This window comes from Lathyrus oleraceus, chromosome 7 (assembly GCF_024323335.1).
Source record: "Lathyrus oleraceus cultivar Zhongwan6 chromosome 7, CAAS_Psat_ZW6_1.0, whole genome shotgun sequence".
In the NCBI taxonomy this organism is placed as follows: Eukaryota; Viridiplantae; Streptophyta; class Magnoliopsida; order Fabales; family Fabaceae; genus Lathyrus; species Lathyrus oleraceus.
This window is the reverse complement of record NC_066585.1, coordinates 246,400,760-246,415,388: the sequence shown is the minus strand read 5'-3', so window position 1 is coordinate 246,415,388 and position 14,629 is coordinate 246,400,760. Positions and strand designations below refer to the sequence as shown.

General features: G+C 39.2%; 1 non-coding gene across 1 annotated transcript; it reads right to left on the bottom strand.

Moving 5' to 3' along the window:
- Nucleotides 1–3,612: 3,612 nt before the first annotated feature.
- On the bottom strand, nt 3,613–3,719 carry LOC127108841 (small nucleolar RNA R71). The gene has a single exon (XR_007796350.1). It is a non-coding gene; the product is annotated as a small nucleolar RNA R71 (small nucleolar RNA).
- Between the last annotated feature and the right edge of the window lie 10,910 nt (nt 3,720–14,629).

Sequence of the window (14,629 nt, the reverse complement as noted above, 5' to 3'; positions counted from 1 at the left end):
TTGGTGATGTTCTTATTATGAGGAGAGATGGCAAGAGGTCAGTAATTTCAAATGTGTTCTACATACCAGACATGAAGAGTAATTTGCTTAGCATAGGGCAAAGAACTACATAGTGTCGATCAAAGACAAGATGATGAGAGTTCTCGACTCAAATGGAAGGTTGATCTTGAAGGCTCCAATGTCTCCGAATAGAACCTTCAAGATTGAGCTTAATATGATGGAGCATAAGTGCCTTGCAACAGCAGCCAACAAAGATGAATGGATATGGCATTATAGACTTGGCCATCTCAATTTCAAAGACATCAGAGATTTGAAGAGAAGAAATATGGTTTAGGATTACCAGAAATCGACATCCGAAACGAAGTGTGTGAAGAATGTGTGCAGGCAAAGAAGCATAAGAACAACTTCAGTAAGGATGCAGGAAGCAGGTCGAAGGCAATTCTTGAAGTCATATACTCTGATGTATGTGGTCCTCTCCAGGTGGATTTGATTGGAGGTAACAAATACTTTGTTATATTCATAGATGATTTCAGTCGAAAATTATGGTCTTACCTGATCCAGAAGAAAAGTGAAGTGATCGAGGTATTTGCCAAGTTTAAATCTATGGTCGAAAGACAGAGTGGTCGAAAGATCAAGATTTTGAGAACTGATGGTGGTGGAGAATATGTGTCGAAAGATTTCGATGCATTATGTGTGAAAGAAGGGATTGTGCATGAAGTGGTGTCACCCTACACTCCACAACAGAATGGAGTCGCAGAAAGGAAGAATAGAACCATTATGAATATGGTTAGAAGTATGTTTAAATGAAAGCATCTGCCAAAAGAATTATAGGGAAAAGATGTGTCGACTGTGGCATATATCCTGAACAGATGTCCGACGAAGAAGGTAGAAGGAATCACACCAGAAGAATGTTGGTCTGGTATCAAGCCTAGCTTGAGTCATCTGAGGGTGTTTGGATCTATAGCACATAGACATGTTCCAGATCAGTTGAGAAGAAAACTTGATGACAAGTCCAAAGAGAAGCTTAAGGAGTGGGATTGGACTGAGAATGTCAAGAAAGATTCAGTGAGAATCTTTTATGATGAACCAGCTAGTGAAGTCGAAAGAGAAGTTCGACAGGAAGAAGTCAAAGGTGAAGCAAGCACAAGCAGACCCCAAAGAACAAGACACATGCCTGCAAGGTTGCAAGAATGTGTGATTACATCAGATGATGTGGTCAATGAAGAAGGTGAGCTGGTACATTATGCTTTCTATGCAGATGTCGAACCTGTTAATGCAGTTGAGGCCATGGAATTCATTGAGACATTATAGGTCATTTTCAGCCATGGAACATGATAACACTAAAATTTACCGTATTTTCGACTCCGATTTCACATGCATTCTAGTTGTTTTATTATCATTTTGTTGTGTTATTGCTATGTTTTTCTTTGTTTTTAGGTTTTTACTTTAATCGGAGCCCCGATCGAGAAAAGGAGCGAAAAAGAGCCAAAAACCCTAATTTTCAGCATTTTGTACTTGTGGCTTACCCCATGGCTGGCGCCATAGACCTTGCCATGACGTGTCCAAGCTCAACTTCCCTCAACTTCCACGTTCCCCACTATTTCCACTAAGGCGCCTCATTTTGTGCTTGTGGCGGGCGCCATGGCCTTGTGGCGGGCGCCACAAGAGGATAGTTTTCCCCTCCCATTTTCAAGTTGAAGGACATCCTTGTCATTTCCATCTTTTTACTTGCTTATAAATAGAAACTCGAATTCACTTTTACAATCATCCAAACTTAGAGCAGAGGCAAACTCAGAGCAATTTTGTTTCACTTAGGCATATATTCAGTTTTATAAAGTGGTAATCGCTTCGCATTGGAGTGTTACCACAATTGTGTAATCAAGTCTGTGATAGAGTCTGTAATCGAGTTTGGAGCACTTTGGAAGGAAGTTAATCATGCCGCCATTTTCATTTCCGCTTTGCAATTTATTCAACCCTCCGATTGGAGCAGGTTTTTATTACTTGTCTTTATCTTATTTATTTTCCCGCACTCACTTTACTTTTATTTATTTCCTCGCACGCGCTTTACTTTTATTTATTTCCTCGCACTCGCTTTACTTTTATTTATTTCCTCGCACTCGCTTTACTTTATTTATTTTCTCGCACTCGGTTTAAATTATTTATTTCCTCACACTCGCTTTAAATTATTTATTTCTCGCACTCGCACTACTTTTATTTACTTTCCGCACTCACACTATTTTTATTTATTTTAATGCACTTTTACTTTACCGTGTCTAACTAAATTTATAAGGTTAGAATGTAAGGATCGTAATTGAACCAGTAATCCGTACAATTGTTCGTAGAAACACTTAAAGGGCTATTTTAACTTTCAACTTAAGTTTTCCCGCACTTCAATTATGTTGGGTAAGATCGAAAGCCGTCCAACGTCTTTTTAAACTTAATTGTTTTTAACTATTTCAAAAACAGCAAAAGCGCTTTGTTTAGTTCATTAGGAGATTTTAACATTAAGAAGAAAAGAGATTTTAAAACTATTTTCGGACGCGTTTATAAGTTTAGAGTCTGGTTCGTAAGAACCTCTTTTGGTTAAGAAATCCAGGTTATAATACTTTTCAACTTAGTTAAGATACTATATTTCTTAAAAATAGGTTTACTACTCTAACGCAATGCGCGTCTTTTTATAAGTGACAATAAGAGGGTTTGATTAGGGAGTACAACTCGGTTCTGAATACGCGAAAGCGACAGTTCCTATTAAATTAGTTCTTTTCAAAGTAGGAAACACTGCCCATAAGTAACTCTATTAGCAAGTACTTGGATTATTAATTGATTACGTGAATTACATTCGACCCTGTCTTCATTAATTAATCTTTATTCAACACTTTACTTTTTCATTGCACACTCCAAAAACACCTATTTTGATTGCCTTTGATAAACACCATAACAATAGATAATGATAGATTGACGCTTGGTCTCTGTGGATCCGACAATCTTTTATATTACTCTGACGCGTTCGTATACTTGCGAAACACCGCGTCAAGTTTTTGGCGCTGTTGCCGGGGACCAATTTCGTCAAATTTCATTTCCCTGTTGTTATATCGTTTAGACTTAGGCTATTTCCCGCCGGTCAATGCGAAGAACTCGCAGCACCGGAAGTTTAAGCTTAGTATACCCTCTGGCGGAACCTGAACGTTACGCTCGCGCACGTTTATTCTTTCATAGAATCAAGAGAGCTATGGCCTAAGATCAAAACCAAATACCTCTTAAGGACTTCGCTCAACCATCTAATGAAGAACCTAGTTCTAGTATAGTAAACCCAACCATCCCAGCTAATAATTTTGAACTTAAATCATCCCTGTTACAACTAGTGCAAAGAGACAATTCGCAGGTCTCGCTACTGAAAACCCAAACCAACATTTAAAAATATTTCTTCAATTAGCAGACACTTTTAAAACCAATGGAGCTTCTCCTGAGGCAATACGTTTAAGATTATTTCCTTTTTCCCTCAGAGATAAAGCCCTATCATGGTTAGATTCCCTTCCACCCAATTCCATTACGACTTGGGACAACCTTAGAAGAGTTTTTCTTGCTAGATATTTTCCCCCGAGTAAAACCGCCGTTCTTCGAAACCATATAACTAGATTTACCCAAAACCAAGGAGAATCGTTGTTCGAAGCTTAGGAGAGATATAAAGAGTTGTTACGAGCATGCCCACATCATGGTTTAGAAAATTGGTTAATCATTCAAACCTTCTATAATGGACTTCATTACAACACAAAGATGGACATCGACGCTGCCGCAGGCGGTGCTCTGATGAACAAACCTTATTCTGAAGCTAGTGCCCTCATCGAAGATATGGCTCAAAACCATCAATCATGGGGAGTCGAACGAGCGACAGTTGAGAAGAAGGAAGCCCAAGGAGGAGTGCATGAACTAAGCTCTATAGACATGATACAAGCTAAAATGGACGCATTAGCCCTTAAGGTCGAGCATATGTGCATAAACCTGAATACTGTAGCCGCAGTTTCGTCAGATTGTGAGATGTGTGGAACCAAAGGACACCAATCTGCAGAATGCAGTCTATTAAATAAAACCCACTCTGAGCAAGTGAACTACACCCAAGGGAACCCATACTCGAATACCTATAACCCTGGATGGAGGAATCATCCGAACTTCTCCTATAAAAACAATAACCCTATCCAAAATAATGCACCTCCGAGACCTAGTTATCAAGCCCCTAGACCAAATCAACCTATGCAACCTGTACCACCAAAGCCGAGCCTTGAGAAAATTATGGAAAATTTTATCACCGCTTAAACCCAACAAAACAAGGAGTTCATGAACCAAAACATTCATGTTAACGAATTGATTACTCAGTTAGGAACCAAGGTTGACCAAATAGTTACTCATACCAAGATGCTTGAAACCCAGATCTCTCAGGTAGCTTTAAACCAAGCCCCTCAGACTACTCCTGAAGGACAATTCCATGGACAACCTCAACAAAATCCGAGAGGACAAGCCAATGCCATTACCCTACGAAGTGGGAACGCTTATGATGAGCCACCAAACCCTAGATCGAGTGAACCCGAAACTTCTAAGGAATGTACCAAGCCCCCGGACGTAGTAAAGGAACCAGAGGAATCTGAAAACCAGGAAGGTCGAGATAAAGAAGAAGAACCTAAAGATAAAACTTACGTACCACCCCCGCCATATAAACCACCTATACCATATCCGCAAAGACTCAAACAAACCCAGATCAATAAACAGTATCAAAAATTTATTAAAGTTATAGAAAAACTTCATGTAGAAATCCCTTTCACAGGAGCCATCACCCAAATACCTTCTTATGCAAAGTTTCTCAAAGACATCCTTACCAACAAACGTAGACTTGACGATCCGAAGCCTTTGGAATGTAATACTATTTCTGAGGACAAATTAGCAAAGAAAGATAGAGATCCTGGAAATTTCTCCATTCCTTGCCTTTTGGGTAATCATGTCATAGAAAAAGCTTTTCTAGACTTAGGAGCTAGTGTGAGCCTAATGCCTTTAGCAGTGTGTGAAAGGTTGAACTTAGGAGAATTACAACCCACTAAGATGTCACTTCAGTTAGCCGATAGATCTGTTAAATATCCGATAGGCATTTTAGAAGATGTTCCTGTTAGGATAGGTCAGTTATTTATCCCTACTGATTTTATTGTCATGGACATCAAAGAGGACAATGATATACCAATCCTTCTAGGTAGACCATTCTTATCGACTGCAGGAGCCATAATAGATGTCAAGAAAGGAAAGTTGCCATTTGAGGTAGGTGACGAGAAAATAGAATTTATACTTTCGAAATTTCTTATGGCACCTGTGATGGGAGACTCGTGTTATGCCTTAGATATCATTGATGAATGTGTTAGAGAATTAGAACAAAAAGAAATTATAAAAACAATTAAGTTACCATCAACTCTCATAAGGGAAGATGATGACTTTAAGAAACCCTACATCGATGATAACCTTTACGAATGTTTATCCCTTACCCCAGATCCTATGGCATGCCCTAAGAAACCAACCTTAGAACTTAAGGAACTACCTAAGAACCTGAGATACGAGTTCCTCGATGAAAAGATGAACCGTCCAGTTATAGTTAGTGCTACCTTGAGCCAAGAGGAAACAAACCAACTTTTAGACGTTTTACGAAGATATCCCTCAGCCTTAGGATATAATATCTCTGACCTGAAAGGTATAAGCCCATCTGTATGCATGCATCGAATTTCGCTCGAAGAAGATTCAAAACCCTCTAGGGAACATCAGAGAAGAATAAACCCTATAATGAGTGATGTTGTTAAAAAGGAAGTTCTTAAGTTACTTGAGGCAGGTATCATCTACCAGATCTCGGATAGTAAGTGGGTGAGCCCTGTGCATGTAGTACCTAAAAAGGGAGGCATCACAGTCGTGCAAAACGATAAAGGCGAACATGTAGCAAAACGTTTAGAAGGAGGATGGCGGATGTGTATAGATTATAGAAAATTAAATAAAGCAACTAGGAAGGATCATTTCCCTTTACCATTTATAGACCAGATGTTGGAGCGTCTAGCCAGACACTCTTACTTCTGCTATCTAGATGGATACTCTGGATTCTTCCAAATACCTATCCACCCCGAAGATCAAGAAAAACTACCTTTACATGCCCTTATGGAACTTTTGCCTACAGACGAATGTCGTTCGGCCTCTGTAATGCCCCAGCTACTTTCCAACGATGCATGATGTCAATCTTTGCAGAGTACCTAGATGGTATCATGGAAGTGTTTATGGATGATTTCTCGGTTTGCGGATTTGATTTCCACAATTGTCTTGCTAACCCTGAGAAAATCCTGGAGAGATGCGTGGAGGTGAACCTCGTGCTAAATTGGGAAAAATGTCATTTCATGGTGACCGAAGGAATAGTTTTAGGACATATAGTTTCCGAAAAAGGTATAGAGGTAGATAAAGCTAAAATAGAGGTTATAGAAAACCTAAAACCACCAAAAACCATCAGAGAAGTCCGAAGCTTTCTTGGAGACGCTGGATTCTACCGGCGTTTTATTAAGGACTTCTCCAAAATAACTAAACCTTTAACTAGACTTTTAATGAAAGATGCTGAATTCATTTTCGATGAAAAATGTAATGACGCATTTAATCTTTTAAAGCAAGCGTTAGTATCGGCACCCATTATGAAACCACCTGATTGGTCAGAACCTTTTGAGATAATGTGTGATGCTAGTGATTATGCAGTTGGAGCCGTTCTAGGACAAAGGAAAGATAAAAAATTACATGCCATTTATTATGCCAGTAGAACCCTAGATGCTGCCCAACTTAACTACGCAACAACTGAAAAAGAATTACTCGTTGTAGTTTTCGTTATAGACAAATTTATATCTTATCTAGTAGGAGCAAAAATTATAGTTTACACCAATCATGCTGCCATTCGTTACCTATTAAGTAAAAAAGATGCCAAGCCCAGGTTACTCTGATGGATTCTATTACTACAAGAGTTTGATTTAGACATAAGAGATGAAAAAGGCACTGAAAATGTAGTAGCCGATCACCTTTCTAGGTTAGAACATCTAAAACCAGAACTAGTACCCATAAATGATGATTTTGCCTATGATAGACTGATTGCTAGAGTAGAAACCATTGAAGATAATAACCTAGACCCTTATGAGCACCCCCAAAATTCCTTAGCAATAAGTAACGTACCCTGGTATGCAGATTTCGTTAATTACCTAGCTGCTGATATAGTACCCCCTGATCTTGACTACCACCGCAAAAAGAAATTCTTCCACGATGTGAGAAACTTCTATTGGGACGAACCGCTCCTTTTCAAAAGGGGTAAAGATGGCATTTTTCGCCGTTGCGTTCCAGAAGAAGAGGTAAATAATATTATCGAGCATTGTCATTCAGCATCTTATGGTGGACATGCGAGCACCTCTAAGACATACGCCAAGATTCTTCAAGCTGGCCTATTCTGGCCTACCATGTGGCGTGATGTCTATGCTTGCATTGTCAAGTGTGATAGATGCCAACGCACTGGAAACATTTCAAGGCGTGATGAAATGCCTCTAAGAAACATTTAGGAAGTAGAACTCTTTGACGTATGGGGTATAGATTTCATGGGACCTTTCCCACCATCCTTAGGAAACAGGTATATCTTAGTAGCTGTAGACTATGTGTCTAAGTGGATTGAAGCTATAGCTGCACCCACAAACGACACTAGGGTAGTAATCAAACTATTTAAAAACTATATATTCCCTAGATTTGGAACACCACGTTTAGTCATAAGCGATGGAGGATCACACTTTATATCGAGAATATTTGATAAACTTTTAAGAAAATATGGAGTTAGGCATAGAGTAGCAACACCATACCACCCACAAACTAGTGGCCAAGTAGAAGTATCTAATAGGGAGATAAAGCAAATCCTAGAGAAAACTGTTTCTATTTCTAGGAGAGACTGGTCTCAGAAGCTTCAAGAAGCATTATGGGCCTATAGAACCGCTTTCAAAATCCCTATAGGAACTACTCCTTATCAACTAGTTTATGGAAAATCATGTCACTTACCTTTCGAATTAGAGCATAAGGCCTATTGGGCTATTAAAACTTTGAATTTAGACTACCTAGCTGTTGGAGAAAAGCGTACCCTAGACATTCATAAACTAGAAGAACTTAGGCAATCTGCCTACGAGAATGCAAAAATATATAAAGAGAGGACAAAAGCCTATCACGAAAAAAGAATAGTCAAGAAAAATTTCAATATAGGCGATCCTGTTCTCCTTTTCAACTCTAGGTTACGACTCTTCCCTGGAAAGCTACGTTCAAGATGGACTGGTCCTTTCGAAGTATCCAAGATTCTGAGATCCGAAGCCGTAGAAATCAAGAACGATACCTGTAGTCCATTCATTGTAAACGGACAAAGACTGGAGCTCTACGAAGGAGGAGACATTCCAGCATACTACTCGAGCCACACCCTGATTGATCCACCAATTCCTACTACTACAGGTGTATAAATTCTAATCGTCAAGCTATTGACGTTAAACAAGCGTTGCGTGGGAGGCAACCCATGGTTTTTTCTTTCATTTTACTTTTTCGCATTTATTTAATTTAATTTTTATTTTTTCTTTTATCATATTTTGCATTGAGACTAAGATTTGAATGGTTTGTATTTTCAGGATCACTTTCTTAACCTTTATAAGATGCAGAATTTCGATTACATGCACGTGGCCTATAGAGATAATGCTCAGAGGGAGCGCTACATTGCTTTGTATTAGCGCCCTATGGCACCCACACGTTATCCTGATCAACACTGTATGGAGGCACTGGGTATCGAGCCGAGTATCTGATTCCTTAGCCACCAGCTTCACTGGGACGAGTTTGCAGATGACTTGAGTAACACCTACAGGAACCTGACACTGGAGTTCCTGAGTTCATTCGACTATGACCCATACTCTGGACCAGATGGGTATGCTGCTTTCAGGCTTTTCGGAGTTGAGTACTCTTTCAGCCAGAAAGAGTTTGGCGACTTATTGGGTTTCCAGACCACTCCTGATGCTATCCCGGAGACACCTATGGGATATTTCCTGGGTAAGGAGGTTGAGAAGTTTTTGAGTTATATATCAGGTGGCGGAAGCCAAGATCCATCTACGCAACTGTCTCATGTCATACATAACCCCGCCTTCAGATACTTTCAGATGATATTAGCACATTCCTTCCTGGGAAGGCCGGATGCAGAGACACTACTGAGCAAAGAGGAGATCTTCTTGTTATTTTGTGCATCCCAGTCTCTCCCAGTCGCATGTGGGAACTTCTTGTTATACAGTCTCAGCGGTATCTCCAGATCTACCGAAGGAGTCATCCATGTTGGCGGAATCATCACGCAGATTGCTGTCGCTTTAGGTCTGTCTCGCAAGCTGTTACATCTTCGGACCTACTGTGGGTACACTACCATGGACATCGACTTCTGTTTGACCAGAGGGTTGATGAGGAGAGCCTCTTTCCACCCATGTCAGTTCCGATTGCTAGTCGCCAGTGAGGCTATTCACTATTTCACACTGCTAGATCCTATGATGACCAGTGTGCATGATCCAGCGAATTAGAGTTATGCTCTGGAGGGCCAGGGAGAGACCGTCGAGGAACCGAGATCACCACCCATTGCTGAATACACGCCTACACCACCATCTCCCAGAATCACTGTTTTCTCTAATAATCTTTCATTGCAAACACCCGACATCCGCACTCAGATTGCTGAGTGTCGTAGAGAGATCACAGCGCTTAGACAGGAGGTGGCAGACCTCACTTTACAGATGGGAGTGTCCGATCTCACCCATGCTACTGAAGCCGACTGTCTATATCAGGAGATCGCAAAACTCAAGCAAGAAGTAGCCATGCTCCGTGGTTCCTCTCAGGAAGATGACATCCCCACTATATGATCTCACCATTTAATCTTATTTTATCTCCTTTTTATATTTCTCGTATTTACATAACTCATCTTATATTATCGCATTTGGAATATTATATAAAATATATACATTAGTATTTCTATTTTTATCTATATTTGTTCTATGTTTATTTTATTTGCATTTTAATTTTTCAGTTATTTATTTATTTATATTTAATTTTTGTTTTTGTTTTTGTTTCATTTTTATTTTTTGTTTTTACCTTTATAAAATTATGCAAGTCAAAGATACTAGGAGAATCACAAGTCAAATGCTATCCGGACCCCTCAAAGCCAAAGGACAAGAGAAGCCCAAACCAAAGGACCAAAATCTGGCCCAGCCAGATTTTGCATTGTGGCGCCCGCCATAGACCCTGTGGCGCCCGCCACAGCGTCTGTAAAAGGTCGGGGCAGAACCCATTTCTTCACCATTTTTGCAACTTACAATCTTCCAAACCCATTTTTTTCACCTTGGAAAAACATCCTTGAACCCACAAAAAGCTCATACTTTTCTAACCACCACACCACACAAATCATTATTCCAATTTCCATTTTCGATTTCATCCGTCGGATTTTGTAAAAATCCAACCTTTTCACAAACCACTTCATCTTCTTCATCACTTTTCAAGAGCTTTTCAAATGGAGTTTAACGGATTCATTCTTCGAGGAGGGAAACCGGGGGATAGACAAAGAAAAATTATTGAACGGTTGCAAAATCGGGAAATCCTCCCGACAAGGTACCACTCCTGGCTTTTATATTACAGAGGAGATGTGGCATGACCACATGGCTAGAGAGCAAAGGTGTGACGACCTACTCTCTACCATCCAGCAACAAATGGCGGACAACATGAGCTTCATGCAAGAATCGCAGCCGAGGACAGACAGGTCCTATGACATTGTTCTACAGTCTCTGCAAACGATCACAGATTCACAAGCCCGTCAGCAACACCACCACCGTCAGCATATTGCTCTCATAGAAAACACTCAGGGTACCATTTTAGGTAACCTTCGAGAGGTGAGGCCCGCTCAGGATGCCCTGCAGGCGAGGATGGATCAGAGAGACCGTCGTCGTACCCGATCCCGTCATCTACCTCAGGATGGCGAGGGCACTAGTGGTCAGCAATAGGTTGTCAGGTAACTCTTCCCTTATCTTATTTCGAAACATTGGGGACAATGTTTGATTTAAGTGTGGGAGGAGACTCTATCGTCTTTTCTTTATTGTACTTTTCTCGTTTTTCCTTTATCGCTTTTTCTTTGCTGTTTTTAGATAGTTTATTTATTGTTATTTCCTTTTAGTTGTTTATTTTGATTATTTCCTTTTAGTTGTTTATTTTGCTTTTTAGTATAACGCATGAGTCTGACTAGTCACCAAATATAGTAGATCTTTAGTACAATCCTACCTCCCCATACCTTAAGCCCCACCGAATTTTTTTTTGCAAAAGAAAATAGTGTTATTCCGAAAGTTTTCAGGTTTTAAAGACATGTTTTGAGTAAGGATGCGGTGACTTGGGAGAACTTTGCGAAACATCAGTATCTGTTTTAGCACCATAGACTTCGTAAATATAGGAACCACTCCCGAAACCCCATATACCATGGCCTTAATCATCATTTCCGTATAAGTCCTCAGTAGTTTATCTCAGCAGTCAGCTCCGGCCTACGCATCCTCTACATAGGGGACCGATGCAAATAAGTGATTGATCCAGAAAAAAAAATATAAAAGAAAGCAAAAAGGCAACTCCGGTATAGGTGACCCTCGCAAAGTCATTTAAACCAAAGAATTGTAAAAAATTGCTACAAAAAGAAAAAGAAACAGAAAAAGAAAAACTTACCCACTGCTAGTTGGTTCAGAGGTATCTGGCACTGAACTCGGTAGGGCGGATTACAATCCGATCCCCCACAACTACAGTTGGGTCCAATAAAAGGGTTTACACATATTTATGTGCCAGAAATCCCATGCTCAGATCATAATCACTAACAGGCCACTCTACTACGAAGCATGTACGGATAACGGGCTTACTGTGATTGCGCCTGAATGAAAAGGACACAAAAAGAGATGAAGAGGCAGGCCTAGGTATTGTGGGATAATATGGGTTGGTTAATATAGGAATGAAGTTTATGTCCGTATTTGCGGATTAGTGTCATCATGATACCCTTAGTTCACTCAGTTAGTACCTATCACTGCATCCCGACTTGAACTTGGAATTTTTACCTAAAGCACTCGTTTACACAAATTTTCTTTTACGAGCTTTTTAATGTTTTGCTTGAGGACAAACAAAGGTTTAAGTGTGGGAGAGTTTGATAACACTAAAATTTACCGTATTTTTGACTCCGATTTCACATGCATTCTAGTTGTTTTATTATCATTTTGTTGTCTTATTGCTATGTTTTTGTTTGTTTTCAGGTTTTTACTTTAATCGGAGCCCCGGTCGAGAAAAGGAGCGAAAAAGAGCCAAAAACCCTAATTTTTAGCATTTTGTACTTGTGGCTTACCCCATGGCTGGCGCCATAGACCTTGCCATGACGTGTCCAAGCTCAACTTCCCTCAACTTCCACGTTCCCCACTACTTCCACTAAGGCGCCTCATTTTGTGCTTGTGGCGGGCGCCATGGCCTTGTGGCGGGCGCCACAAGAGGAAAGTTTTTCCCTTCCATTTTCAAGTTGAAGGGCATCCTTGTCATTTCCATCTTTTTACTTGCTTATAAATAGAAACTCGAATTCACTTTTACAATCATCCAAACTTAGAGCAGAGGCAAACTCAGAGCAACTTTGTTTCACTTAGGCATATATTCAGTTTTATAAAGTGGTAATCGCTTCGCATTGGAGTGTTACCACAATTGTGTAATCAAGTCTGTGATAGAGTCTGTAATCGAGTTTGGAGCACTTTGGAAGGAAGTTAATCCTGCCGCCATTTTTATTTCCGCTTTGCAATTTATTCAACCCTCCGATTGGAGCAGGTTTTTATTACTTGTCTTTATCTTATTTATTTTCCTGCACTCGCTTTACTTTTATTTATTTCCTCGCAGTCGTTTTACTTTTATTTATTTCCTCGCACTCGCTTTACTTTTATTTATTTCCTCGCACTCGCTTTACTTTATTTATTTCCTCGCACTCGCTTTAAATTATTTATTTCCTCGCACTCACTTTAAATTATTTATTTCTCGCACTCGCACTACTTTTATTTACTTTCCGCACTCGCACTACTTTTATTTATTTTAATGCACTTTTACTTTACCATGTCTAACTAAATTTATAAGGTTAGAATGTAAGGATCGTAATTGAACCAGTAATCCGTACAATTGTTCGTAGAAACACTTAAAGGGCTATTTTAACTTTCAACTTAAGTTTTCCCGCACTTCAATTCCGTTGGGTAAGATCGAAAGTCGTCCAACGTCTTTTTAAACTTAATTGTTTTTAACTATTTCAAAAACAGCGAAAGCGCTTTGTTTAGTTCATTAGGAGATTTTAACATTAAGAAGAAAAGAGATTTTAAAACTATTTTCGGACGCGTTTATAAGTTTAGAGTCTGGTTCGTAAGAACCTCTTTTGGTTAAGAAATCCAGGTTATAATACTTTTCACTTTAGTTAAGATACTATATTTCTTAAAAATAGGTTTACTACTCTAACGCAATGCGCGCCTTTTTATAAGTGACAATAAGAGGGTTTGATTAGGGAGTACAACTCGGTTCTGAATACGCGAAAGCGACAGTTCCTGTTAAATTAGTTCTTTTCAAAGTAGGAAACATTGCGCATAAGTAGCTCTATTAGCATGTACTTGGATTATTAATTGATTAAGTGAATTACATTCGACCCTGTCTTCATTAATTAATCTTTATTCAACACTTTACTTTTTCATTGCACACTCCAAAAACACCTATTTTGATTGCCTTTGATAAACACCATAACAATAGATAACGATAGATTGACACTTGGTCTCTGTGGATTCGACAATCTTTTATATTACTCTGACGCGTTCGTATACTTGCGAAACACCGCATCAGAACACTTGAATCTTTCTAAGTTATATGATCAGTTTTTCATGCCAACTTCAACATGACATAACTTTGTGCTCAAACATCCAAATTCAAATTTTCTTGCACATTGTAATCTTTGCTATGATGTTAACATCTTCCAAAAAGAATGGGATCAAAAAGCCTCCTGAGTAGGATGCCTCATTGGGTTGAACATGACGACTTGTAACTGAAGAAAATTACCATTTCCCGAATTTTGAACTTCACTCATCTCAATTTCAAGCCAAATTAGCATGTTTTTTGGACCTAAACATGTTTAACCAAGTCTCCATAAGTTAATTAACTTTTGAAACACATCATTTGGCTGAGTTTTGATGAGTTGCAAGTCACACTTTTCTCACATTTAGATCAAATTTAGTTTTCACGAATTCGACATCATTCCACACATATTTGGATCCAAACACATTCCCTATAAATAGAGGAAGCTACTAAATTCATTTCCAAGCTTTGGAGATCCAAGAAATCCCTGTTGCAACTTGAAATTTTCCAAAAAAAATCAATTATCGTGTTTTGAGTTTCAACTTGTCTCAATCCAATTTCTTAATTCCATTAGCATCTTCGACATCCTATGAAACTTTTCCAAAAATTCCAAAGCTTTGAGATCTTCTGAAGTGCTCTAACCAGATTAAGCTTCATCAACTTCTGATCACCA